This window comes from Eretmochelys imbricata, chromosome 2 (assembly GCF_965152235.1).
Source record: "Eretmochelys imbricata isolate rEreImb1 chromosome 2, rEreImb1.hap1, whole genome shotgun sequence".
Classification (NCBI taxonomy): domain Eukaryota; kingdom Metazoa; phylum Chordata; order Testudines; family Cheloniidae; genus Eretmochelys; species Eretmochelys imbricata.
The window spans coordinates 208,538,265-208,550,197 of NC_135573.1; the positions used below are offsets into that span (position 1 = coordinate 208,538,265).

At 42.0% G+C, this 11,933-nt stretch overlaps 1 protein-coding gene across 5 annotated transcripts in view; it reads right to left on the reverse strand.

Annotated features, from left to right (window-relative positions):
• The window catches only part of PALS2 (protein associated with LIN7 2, MAGUK p55 family member), a 123,258-nt gene extending 117,201 nt beyond the window's left edge, over positions 1-6,057 (reverse strand). For 3 of the 5 annotated variants that reach the window (XM_077811375.1, XM_077811369.1, XM_077811370.1), the window contains exons 1-2: positions 5,833-6,057; positions 467-526 (exon numbers count right to left, since the gene is read on the reverse strand). The gene's annotated coding sequence lies outside the window, so the exon portion shown is untranslated. The remainder of the gene's footprint in view (positions 1-466; positions 527-5,832) is intronic. The other 2 variants (XM_077811371.1, XM_077811373.1) reach the window with 1 other exon arrangement.
• Between the last annotated feature and the right edge of the window lie 5,876 nt (positions 6,058-11,933).

An 11,933-nucleotide genomic window follows, 5' to 3' on the forward strand; every position in this document is an offset into this window, starting at 1 on the left:
ATGAAGAAGTAGAATGCAAGAAACATGGTTTTTATCAGTGATTTTTCACAATCAAGCACACATTAATAAAAGTGTGCTTTCATCTGCTTCATGATCAGCAGCATTCTACCAATACTTTGGCAAAATACTAAGAGTCAAAACGCAAAGGTTTGAACTGGTTTGAGATCAACTGCTTGTCTCCAGCTACTGGAGAAGTGAATTTAGCAGAAAAAGCTAAAGCAAGATTTGATCCTTCGAGATTCTATAACTAAGCAGAAACTGACAGGTCAGTGCAAGATGCAAAAGACTGAAAAGTCAAAGCTAAACTGAGCCCCACAAACTTATGGAAAAGAGACAATAGTCAGCCAGCAAGGATATAGAACTCTTGTGCTGTTCCTGCTGTTGAAAAAGGCTGTCAAATGAAAAAATGAGAGAGTCAGAAGGGTACAGTTACAATACATAAAGTTCTTACTTTATTAAGACATACCTTGGTAGTTTTATACATCAAGTGTTGACTTAATTCCAATGAATTTTTCTTTTGATGTCACTTCAAACAGAATTTAAGGAGACAGACATTAAAAATCAGCAGTAATTCTAAAAATGTTTATATTACATATCTAAAATATTTCATATTAGCAGCACCCCTCAGATTTTAGTCATGTTCTTTAATCAGCAAGAACTTTAAAGTAATTAAACATGGGCTAAATAGAAGGGAGGGCTTTCTGAATTCCTTCCATCTTAAATTATAGGAACAAATTCTGTTTTTACCAATACCATTTTGGATTATATCATATGGTTTGTGAAAGTACTTTACAAGTACTTATGCTATAAAAGCAGTCTCTCTCTTTTTTAAAGAGTTGTTACATTCTTACTCTTGGCCCCTTTGTTTCTCACCGCTCACACACACTCACACCCCTCTCATATAGCCTTCCTTCAGCTGTCATCCACTTCAGCCACCATTTCTCTACTAACAACTAAGACTATGTTGTTAACAACAAAAAGAAAAGTTTATTACCTCAGGATAACTAATGCTCATCAACTATTCTGCTGTAAAAACATAGTGGGAACAAGAAACTGTAGTTTTAAATTTATTGTGATTAAGTGAAGTCAACCACAGGCATGGATGTAATGCTGACCTCACCTAATTTAGGTTCAGTTAACACTACAAGTGCTTTGTTTCCATTTAGGATTTTGCAGCAAGATAACTATTGTAAATTAGTAAGTCATGCATCTATTGCTGTCTTGTCTCCTCCATCCACACCTGTACATCAGCCCATCTCCCTGAAACCACCAATACCAAAACTCCTTTTCTTCCAACCACCTCACTATGCTTATGCTCCCTGTCACAGCTGACACCACTTTCAGCCTCCCTGTCACAGACTCTTCATATGGTTATTTTTCACTCTTCCCTCTTCCTTCCCGCCCCTCCCCCCATATAGCTTGTATCCAAATCCTGTTGCTTCTCCCCCTCCCCCAACATTTCTAGAAATCCAGCTTTTTTGTTCTGCCCATAAAACCAAGAAACCCTCAACGAGTTCTGCCTTCTCAACCCCAATACCTATCATCACCCCCCTTTCCAATTCACAGAAGACAGCTGCTTAGGTCACCTTACTATCTCATCTAACCAGGCCTTCTTTCCTCATTTTGGGTATGTCTTCACAACAACCAGAAGGTGTAATTCCCAGCAGGGGGTAGATATACATGTGCTAGTTCTGCTTGAGCTAGCATCTAACAGTATGGCCATGGCACCACAGGCTAGCTGCCCAAATATGTATCCAGGGAATCAGGCAGAATCATACTTGGGCAGCTAATCTGATCTGCCACCCATCCCACCATGGCCACACTTCTATTTTTAATGTGCTAGCTCCAATGCAGTTAGTACAAGTGTGTGTAACCATGCTAGGAATTACACCTCAGCAGCTTTCCGAGTAGCAGCCGTGTTAGTCTGTATTCGCAAAAAGAAAAGGAGTACTTGTGGTACCTTAGAGACTAACAAATTTATTTGAGCATAAGGTTTCATGAGCTACAGCTCACTTCAGCAGCTGTGTATACATATCCTTTGAATCCCTCCACTGGCTTTCCTTCCCCACCACAAATTTAAACTTTCCACCTTCAAGGCTATGTAACTCGGTCACTCCCCATTCAGACAACTTTATTCTTTAATATATCAAACACTCTTCACCTCTTGATGCCAATCTTGATACCTCATTTAGGATCTCGTCCAGTGCACCCCCTATGCACAGAATTACCTTCCTGAACCAGTTGCTTGGCCACTGCCTTTTCCTTCTTCAAATCCCTTGCTCATAAATTAGCATTTTAAGTAAAAAACAAAGAAACTGACTTGTTCTATTCTGTGGCTGAAGTGGAGCACACTAGTGCCAATCACCTCAACCACTTGCTTGCATTTTGCATCCCACTTAGTCCATAGGACACAAGCCCTTTGGGGCATGGATTGTTTCTTCCATAGATATATAGGTACAGCACCATGCACATTCCAACTACTATTGCAATAATTAAAAGTGTTAAGGTTATATAGGTACTACTGACACAACTATTAAAGAAACACACTTCTCTGCCTGTAGGAGTAGAGACTTTTATATAGATTTTTATTTTAAATGAGCAAGCCTGTATAGAGATCCAGGGAACTGGACAGATCAGACCTTGGTTCTATACCCAGCTCTTTCTTGCTGTATGACCTTGCCCAAGTCATGTCTCTGGACCCCCGTATACCCCTCCACTCTACACCTACCCTATTTATGTTGCCAGCTTTGGGCCATGAACGGTGTTACTCTGAATTTGTACAGAGCCTAGAACAATGGGGACAATCTCAGTTGAATCTTGATTGTCCCATCTCGCTAACAGAACTGGAAGATGCTTACAAATGGCATTTAAACATTACAGGATCAGATCCTTATATGGGCAAGTTTCACTCTAGACCATTATTTGTGGGAGAGGTTATTATAATTAGTCTTGGCATTCAAGAATAAATGATGCTTTCTAGATTTCTGAACATTTCAAACTTACCCAAGTTCTGCTCCAAACCACTAGATATAGAGTTAGTCCAAGGGCAATTTTTTAAATCCAAAATTTCTTGGGGTCATCTTTGTTTAAAGGTTTATCCTTTCCCACATCCTCACCAACAGTTTGAAGCTTGCATACTTTGGTAATTTACTTTTTTTTTTTATTGAAAAGGTTCAGGTTGTTAGTCCATTATTTAAATTATTTGCTTCTGCTGTTTTCAAAAAAAGTTGTAGTTTTCTTTAGAAAATGATCTACTGCACATATGCTACAACAGCTTTTCAATCATTTCAGAAATTTTTGGTATGCACAGTTGGTCCACAAGTATAGCAACAGAACAAATACAGCTCTGAAGGAGCTGTGATGGTCTAATTGGCAATAACCTTTACGTTACATTTTCTTGACAAGATAAACTGAAACAGCAGTGAACTGCAGAATCTGCATATGGAAGCAAGCACATTGAATTCAAAGGAGTTGAAGGCGCAATACATTCAATAAGATATCGGTGGAGTGCTATTTGAAAATAAAATGTTACAAAAGTTGGAGAGTCTCTTCTACAATAGAGCCACACAAATCCAAAGCCAATATTGACAGGTTTCAGAGTAGCAGCTGTGTTAGTCTGTATCCGCAAAAAGAAAAGGAGTACTTGTGCTCAAATAAATTTTTTAGTCTCTAAGGTGCCACAAGTTCTCCTTTTCTTAAAGCCAATACTGACACTCCAGCCTTATTCATGACATTGTGCCTTGACACTGCAGACATCTCTGAGCAATGCATGATCTCATGTAATCTATGTTTATATGGTGCAATACCCAGGCTCAAGCAGATATGAAGGCAGAGAGAGAGCCTCTGTACTCAACATTCTTGTGTTTTGTCAGCTTGATCTTTTCTTAAGAGCCTTTTAAGATTATTTTCAAAATATATGAAAGAGTAGTTGATAAACCAGTTACCAATTAATCAACATTTTATTTAAAATGTAAAATTTCTCTATGGCATTTCTAAACTGCATTTGGCGACAAACATTGGCTCATTTAGGAGTGTTAAGAGCCAACCACCACAGCAGGAATAGAAGGAAACATTATGACACTACTGACAACCAACCAGTTTAACAGACAGTGTGTGTTCATAAGTAACACACCAAGATTTGTTCAAAGCCTCCTCTAGATGTCTATTTATAGCCACCCAGCCTCTCTCCAATTTCCCTCAGCCCCTCCTCTTCCCAGAGCCAAGTCAAGGGAAGTTTAATGGATGCAATCCTGGGCCCTGAGCTGCAGAGCCGACAGGAAATTCTGCAGTTCCAATCCAATGATCCCATGTACCGCAACTGGAGATAGAGAAGACATGAGTGGTCTGACCCAAGTGGGAACCATACATAAAGGGTCACCCATAATCACTACTCCATTAAGCGAACTTGTTTTCCCTTCATTTAGTGTCACTGCAGCACTCGTCCATACATATACACCAGGGTCCAAGTGCAAGATGTTTACTCCCTTCCCCAGGCAATCCATCAACTGCCTTAAAAAACAAAAAAGAGAAAGGTTTCAGAGTAGCAACTGTGTTAGTCTGTATTCGCAAAAAGAAAAGGAGTACTTGTGGCACCTTAGAGACTAGCCAATTTATTTGAGCATAAGCTTATTTGAGCATAAGCGGTAGCTCACGAAACCTTATGCTCAAATAAATTGGTTAGTCTCTAAGGTGCCACAAGTACTCCTTTTCTTTTTACAGAAAAGAGAAACATTCCGTTCAGAGCTGACCCTGCACAACAGCAATGTCATCCATGTAGCATCTTCATGTTTTAATGCTACCTTACTACTGTATTTGATGGGGGTTTTTTTATGAACTGGAGTACATATTTTTGGAATACTGTCCAAAAATAAATGATTGAAAAGGAGACTCCAGAAACCAACAAGAAGATGTATTTGTACATCTATAAAGCATAACCCAGACAGCTGGCTTCTTCTGTCTCACCAGCAACAACATCAAGAGCATTCACGCTTTGGTGAAGCTGGGTATTTCCTCCTGCATTTAGCACACACTGCAGCCCTAACTCTGCCATGTATCCCTTTACTCCCCCCCCCGCCCCCCAGACACCCCATGTACTTCCATCAGCCTGTAGTACCAGTACAAAACCTAATAAAGTGACAGCCCTGTGACAATTACAGCCCACCCTCCTCCCCGATCCAAAGCAACCCTCTTTCCCCCATCTCACTGCGGACTGCAGCGAGGGGGGCGGGAGGGGGAGGAGGTAATTCCTCGGGGAAGGAGGAACGCCGACCAGGGGCAGCGATCGGGAATAATCCCGCAGGAAGGGGAGATAATCCCTGGGAGGGGTAGCACGGGATCAGAAAGGGGGAGAAGGGAGGCAGCAATAGGGAGAATAATCCCCTCGGGGAGGGAGGGCGGGAACAGATAAGCTCCAGGAGCGCAGAGAATGGGGGCTGGGGAGGGAGAGATAATCCGGAGCGGCCGGAGAATCGCTGGGGACACGGCAACAGCGAGTGGTCAGTCCCCACCTCGGGGGCAAAGGAAAACCCTCTCTCCCTCGCCGCGCTGCCATGTTCCCCCGCAGGTATGGGGCTCGGGGCGGGCCTGCGTGCGAGCGGCTCACACACGGGGCGGCTCGACCCCCGGAGGCAAAGCAGCCTCCTCACAACGCCGAGGCCAGCTGGCCCCACTCGTTGCAGCCTCCCGCCGGCTGCGCCCGGCGGGGGAGAGGAGCGGGGCGGAGAGGTCTCCACCGAGAAACCAGAATAGCAACAGGACCCCCTCCCCCGCGGCCTGAAGGGGAACCCCGTCAAACATCCCGCACCGACCCCACCGCGTGAGGGGGGCACTCACCGGCTGGCCTCGGCTCCCTCGCCCCGGCTCTTCCTCAGCGGGCACAGCTCAGCCCCATCTACAAACTCGGGCTCGGCTAGTCTGGTGAAGGGGAGTGCCCGGAAAGCCGAGGCACCTCCTGCCGTTGCCCGCCAGCCGCCCCAACTCGTGCTCCAGCACAGGCGCTCCTTCCTCCCTCACAGCGCGCGCGGCCGCAGCCACTATGGCGCGTGAGCGCTAGCGGGGGCAGCGGTTGCGCTTCTGCCGAGCGCCCAACAGTTGCTCTAGCCAGAGAGCGCGAGCGCGCCCCCCCGGCTCCTTTCCGCAGGCCCCGCCCCTTTAACTCTTCGGAGCCCACGTGGCTCGGCCAACGTTTGGGAGCTTGCGCGCGCGGGCCGCCTCCTCTTCTTAGGGCGCCCGGTCCGGCTCACGGGCCTGGTCGCGTCGCAGGAGGGAGCCGGGATCTAGTTGAGGGAGTGTCCCATGTATTAGGGCTGCAGGCCTTGGCCCCTTGAGGGAACGACAAATGGTGCGTTATGTTCATTGGCTGCAGCTGATGTTTGGCCCGAGTATGGGCGGCTTCGTTCTGGAGCCGGGTGTCAGCGGGGTCACGCCCTTAATTAGGCTGTAAAAAAACAAACAAACAAAAAAACCTGCTGTGAATCATGCCCTGCACACAGTGGGCTGGTGTGCACAGCCCATTTCCTAGATCCGAATAAGGGGTGTGTGTGCACAGCCCATTAACCCCCCACTGGCTCTGCGCCTGCCTTGCTAACAGCAGGTTTGGGACTCCACTGTAATCCCCTTGGAATCAGTAGGGGTTACACCAGGGATTAATTTGGCCCGATGGGTGGGGATCAAACGTGTTTAGGGACCCCGATTTAGGGTTTAACACATTCTTCTCTGGTTGGTGTCTCCCATTGGCTAGTTTGGCAGCTCCTTGCTTAGTATGCTTGATTTTGTGGGTCCCATTCTAAGGCATGGATCTTTCCCCATTCATTTTATAGGGAGTCTAGATGGCTAATGCAGGCTTTGCGAAGTACAGTGTGTTCCTCAGATTTCCTAGGTGCTTAAAAGTTAGGCTCTGTGATGCTGAGCCCTGCAATGCCTAAGTCCCTTTGTGGATCCCGCTCAATGTGCTTAGCCAGCCAGTGAGAGAGACTGGCAAATGGAAAGAATGGAAAATTGAAAATCTAATTTTCCTTTCAGCATTTACTCATTGTTTGCTTTTTGCATTTTACTCCATTTGAACAATGACAATAGACTAATGATATCACTGTGCCACAGAAACTTTCACGTTTAGGTTCTCATGGCCTGGGCCAACCTAATGCTGCAGTATCTGAGTTGCAAACGCTGGGCCAATTTATATCCTTAGATTAGATATGCACGCAAAACTCCCATTGAAGCCAGTAGGAGTCGTGCATATAAAAGGAAAGAATTAGCCCCAATGCAGGAAAATATTTAAATCTAAAAAACAACCAAAAAAAAATACCACTACCTGTTTTCATTCAAACTTTAAAAAAAAAAAAAACTGTTAGTCTGTAAACCCATTTTTAAATTGAACATACATTTTGGACTTAATCTATCTGATTACTTTAAGAAAACCAGATAGAGTGATGAACACATGATCACTCTGTGTAATGGCTCAATGCAATTCACACTGGCTCTTGCAATGGAAGTAGTAAAGGGGAGGAGAAATAAGGGCTTACACAGTCAGAGCAATTTGGGGTAGAGTTCATTTGGAAAAAAAAATTGGCTAGGTATTGATTTTCATTTAACAGATTGGGGTTGTGCTCTACCACTAGATAACGAACAAGCTGACTTTTTTGCAGCCAGAAGAGTCAAAGGAAGCAGTGTATACAGTGAACTCAGTAAAAGAAACTGTGAAGTAGCAGCTAGCATGTTAAAAATCTTTTTCACATTAACAAGTTAGTACACATAGTAAATATGATCTTGCCATTGTATGTGCAAGATCTTAGTTTAGGAGGCCAGGCTGTAAAAATTCCTCCTATAATTATTTACTATTTGAATTATAGTTGTAACCAAAGACTCCAATCAGAAGTGGGTCACTGTATTGGGAGCTGTACAAACTCGTGGGATGATGTGGTCCCTGCCCCCAAAGAGCTTACAATCCTCTCAGTTTCTCAGCAACGAAGAGTGGGAGCATGAATGGGGCTTAAAGACACCTTTATCCCCTCTTTCCCCCCCTCCATCTTGCACTGAGTACCATTGGACTAGACTGGAGATTACAGCCATAAAAAGTAGTGGACTCAGTCCTCTGTGTTATGAGGAAATGGGCCTCATTTGGGTGGAATCATCTCTTTATTATGTCCAGTGCTCAGATGCTCAGTACCCTTCTAACCATAATGAAAGAGAACAGGGTTGCTAGTTTTGTGGTAATTCTCTGTTAGTGTTACTAGTATAATGGTATATTTCTGTCTCTTCCCTTACCTAATACCCTTGGCATTGAGATAACAGAAGGAAAAGCATATATCCCCTTTATCCACCTATTATTGGAGCAATGCTTCTGTTGGTAGTATCTTTGGGGCACATTCTGTTCTGCTCCGTGTAATTCCACCAGAGTCTGAATAATTGTTATAACTACTGATTTAGCTGTGAGATCCAGCTTCAGAAGATCCTGTCTTTTTGACAAAGTGTTCCCTGTGTATAATTCAGTTGTTGTGAAGCAGTGTGGTCAAATTGTTAAAGTGGGGGACTAGGCATCAGTATACTCTTTGGCTATGTTCCCATCTGTTCACTGACTCACTGTGCAACCAGTGTAAATCCTGTAATTTCTGTGCTTCTGTTTACATTTCTGTAGTATGGATATAATAATGCACACCTCGCAAGAGCTTTGTGAAGGTAAATTATTGAAGTACATTGAGATTTGTTTATGAAATACGGTTGTTGTTATTACTTCTTAGATGAGTTCTAGTCTACTATCATGTTGGGCAGCCCATGGAATATGCTCCACTTGTCACATGATATTATACTGTAGTCAATACACCCACAATTACTCTGCCATATTTGCCAACATCTGGGTATTGGCTCCCTAGTTTATTTATTCTGCTGACATACTGCACAAGGCAATCACAATGAACCTTAGTGATCTCTTTTTATGAGGTTCTTTATAGCAAAGGATCTAGCTAGGAGTTTGAGGCAGATAATATGAAGTGGTGTCTCATGAAATATCCTCCAAATTGATATTAAAAAAAGGTCCAGTGAAGTGCTATGAAGGTGTTAAGCAACATGAGTGTAATCTGCATTTGATGAGAAATTGCACAATTTTAGGAGTTTTTAGCTGGAAAGAAAAATAAGTCAAAGGAGTCATTAACATTATTAAGGATAAAGTAAATATTGACCAAATTTCTCCTTTTATTTGACCCAAAATGGGATAATTAGTGGAACATTCAGTTATATTAAAAGGCAGAACGTTTTGAACAAATAAAAGAGAATATTTCTTTATAAAATATAAAGTCTGTTTATTTAGGCTCTTTCACATATTCCATCAATGTGGTATTTTTACATGTGGAATTCAACTCCACAGGAGGAGGTAATCAAGACAAATATTGTGGCTAGATTTTTTAAAGGGTTGGATAATTTCATGACTGCTTACAATATTGGTAACTGGGCAAGCTGCTAATCAAATCTCATGCTTCAGAACACTAATTCCCTGTGGGATCAAGAAAGGTTCTTTCGCCTATATACAATATTGCACAATTAGCTAGCCTTGTTATTGGGATACAGTAGAGGGGAAAAATGCCTTCTTCTAAAGCAACAAGTATTGACTACTCTTGGCAGCAGGATGCCATACTTGTTGGACTAGATGGGACAGCAGGCCAGATAGACAAAAGATCAATGATCTTTTGTGCCTGTTCTGTTATTCCTCCCTGGATCATCTGTTAGGTCCAGTATTTTAAGGATATAATAACCAAGATTTTTTAAAATTACTTTCCTCTCTGGGCATTACTGCTTTCAGACATCAATGTTGCCAAATATCTGTCAGAAACCTTCCCCAATAGGGCTGGGCAGGCCAGCCAACTCAAAAATAGCAGGCATTGATTGGACTCAAGAATGGCAATGATTAAGAGTTTGCAGGTGGCTTTTCCTCAACTTTTGCAATATATATTATCATCTGTTTAGGTCAGTATTGGTATAGAATCTGCCAAAAACTGCTTCCCTGTGGTGGCTCAAGCAGAAACTCCTAGTCCCAAAATGATGATCAGCTGTTTTAGCTAGAAGCTAAAGTGACATGTGTTTGGAATATTTAGCTGTAGAAGTACTGTTCATTTTCTTTAATTGCATGAACATATTGTTGTAGGTGTTCTGTCTGTATACTTGGATTTTATTTTCCTTCAATGCATGCAGCAGGGAGACGATGTTATTTCTAAGTGAAAATATTTTGCTATTTCTTTGTGCAAGAATGATATTCTCTATGTGAATGTGGCAGTCCTTTACTATTTTGTATTAGATGTGGAAGGATTAGAATTAAAGGACCGAGTATCTTGGAAGTCCACATTCCAGAAGGAACTTCATCTCCACAAGCTATACCTTACACAGTATAACTGGGAAGTGCCCATCCTTGATCTCTACCCCCAAATATATTAATTTTAAACATATAAATTATTCTCTAATGTATAACTCTGCTCCTCTGTGCACAGCCCACATACATTCTCAGCTCACACAGTTTAGAATAAAAAACTAACCCCTTTCTTGGGGTTGGCTTTATTGACAAAGAGATTAGCATGAGATGACATGACATAAAATTAATCTCAAGCTTTATCCCCAGATGTGGATGCTTCAAGGATTCTTACCTGAGGATTACACAGTCAACATCCTAGATTCTCTCTTTATAGACAGCCATTCTCACCTTATACCCATGTAGGACATTAAGCCACCTGCCTCAGCAAACCCCTTAAGCCTCCCAAAAGGATCAACATCTAATAAGAGAGTGGGGTATTTCAGGCAAATGTTGCCAGCCTGTTACACACATATTTGGTCTAATTAGATGAAAGGCACTGAAGTTGTGTTTAAAAGGAAGGGATATAGTTAAGTATGCCATATGCTATGATGAATATTCTTCTTTCCCGTCTTTCACCTTTCCCCAAGATATGTCCATGTTTTAGCACGGAACAAAGAATATCCACAGAAAAGCATAACCATAAAAAATTCTTTACATGCTATTCCATTCGGTCTTGGATCCTGTCAGAGGGAATCACCCCTCTCTGTCCTTCTCTGATAATTGTGCAGCGGATAACAAACTACCTTATTACTTGTAACTGATGAATTGTTGTCCATACCTTATAAAAAACTAGATGAAAAAAAAGCACAGAAAATAAATAATGGGTGCTTTGAAAGAAAAAGTGAACATTTTTAAAAATGGCTAAATTGTAGAAAATTAGTTTAATGGAAAACAGAAACTAAAAAAGAATGAGGAAAAAAATAGTCAGATAAAGGACCCCCCCAAAAATGGTGAAATATGAAAATGAGTGAAGAACAAAGGGAAGGGAAACATGGTAAATTAACCTTGACAAATAATTTTTATAATACTATCTTCAATTTTATAGCACTTTTCATCTAAAAAAACAGGGATAATTTCACTTCCAACCTGAAGTATAACAACCCCAGGAAGAAAGCTTGGCAGTTGCCTAATAGGACACAGCAACACTTCAGAACAGTTCAAGAAAGGAAGTGAAGAAGAATATGATGTTTAGTTGAACCTGCAGAGAGAATTTAGGTACGTAGAATGTAATCATCCAAATTGGAATTTGGACAGGACCCCAAAATTCACTCCTGAACTCTTACAAAACTGCCATCTGTTCTCTAACCATGAGCGATGAGGGCCATTTACTTCTCATTCAGTTGTCAATTTAAGCCAAAGACCTTCATGTGGTGATTTGGCATTATCACATTGGGCTTTAGGATCCGATGGGTTCTTAAATGAAAATTTTGTAGGGGGCAATGCACAACAAACAATCTATTTATCAAAAGTGTTTAAGGCATTACATATCAAGGCAATTGATTGTTTTAGGCTTGAAGTAACTTTGGTGCCATAAAAAAGATTAGTCATCTGCTGTCCACCAATTGTTGACCTGTCATCCCAAAGCCTCTGCTCATATACA